Source organism: Capricornis sumatraensis, chromosome 3 (assembly GCF_032405125.1).
Source record: "Capricornis sumatraensis isolate serow.1 chromosome 3, serow.2, whole genome shotgun sequence".
Classification (NCBI taxonomy): domain Eukaryota; kingdom Metazoa; phylum Chordata; class Mammalia; order Artiodactyla; family Bovidae; genus Capricornis; species Capricornis sumatraensis.
In genome coordinates, this window is record NC_091071.1 from 29,452,173 (window position 1) to 29,453,452 (window position 1,280).

Genomic DNA, 1,280 nt, shown 5'->3' on the forward strand with positions numbered 1-1,280 from the left:
GAAGGCCATTTTGATGAGAGGGAAACAGATGTTCTGTAGATGAAGGGGAAATGTAGAGGCTTGGAGGTATTGTGAGAATGGGAGAAATGCCATATTTGATGAGGCTGAAAGTGTTTTCCTTGACAAAATGGACTATTACATTTTTGATAATGAGAATTATGCCACTCCCTATGTCTCCCTTTTTATTTATTTATTTGGCTATGACAGGTTTTAGTTGTGGCATGTAAGATCATTAGTTTCAGCATGTGGGATCTTTAGCTGTAGCATGAGAACTCTTGGTTGTGGCCTGTGGGATCTAATTCCCTGACCAGGGATTAAACCTGGGACCCCTGCATCAGGAGTGCAGAGTCTTAGCCATTGGACAACCAGGGAAGTCCCTGTGCTTCCCTTTTAATTTTGACTGCCAAGCTTTCTTGTATTCAGAAAGCCACATATACTCTTGGTGGCCAGTACATATGTGTTTTCCCCATTCAGCTCAGTTTGATGAACATACACTCTGCACTCATTCATGCCAGACCAGAGGCTATGGGAATACCCAGATGTGTCTGTGGAGGAAAACAGATAAATACACAAAGAATTAAATACAATCTATTAGTTGCCACCTGCTGTGGACTGAATTTTGCACTATTAATTTGGCCTTGGATTACGGAATGAAGCAGGGCTAAAGCTAATAGAGTTTTGCCAAGAGAATGCACTGGTCACAGCAACACCCTCTTCCAACAACACAAGAGAAGACTCTACATATGGACATCACCAGATGGTCAACAACGAAATCAGATTGATTATATTCTCTGCAGCCAAAGATGGAGGAGCTCTATGCAGTCAACAAAAACAAGACCAGGAGCTGACTGTGGCTCAGATCATGAACTCCTTATTGCCAAATTCAGACTTAAATTGAAGAAAGTAGGGAAAACCACTAGACCATTCAGGTATGACCTAAATCAAATCCCTTATGATTATAAACTGGAAGTGAGAAATAGGTTTAAGGGACTAGATCTGATAGACAGAGTGCCTGATGAACTATGGACGGAGCTTCATGACATTGTACAGGAGAAAGGGATCAAGACCATCCTCAAGAAAAAGAAATGCAAAAAGACAAAATGGTTGTCCAAGGAGGCCTTACACACAGCTATGAAAAGAAGAGAAGCAAAAAGCAAAGGAGAAAAGAAAAGATATAAGCATCTGAATGCAGAGTTCCAAAGAATAGCAAGGAGAGATTAGAAACCCTTCTTCAGTGATCAATGCAAAGAAATAGAGGAAAACAACAGAATGGGAAAGAC

General features: G+C 40.9%; 1 non-coding gene across 1 annotated transcript; it reads right to left on the minus strand.

Annotated features, from left to right (window-relative positions):
- Positions 1-299: 299 nt before the first annotated feature.
- On the minus strand, positions 300-372 carry TRNAR-CCU (transfer RNA arginine (anticodon CCU)). The gene has a single exon. It is a non-coding gene; the product is annotated as a tRNA-Arg (tRNA).
- Positions 373-1,280: the final 908 nt, after the last annotated feature.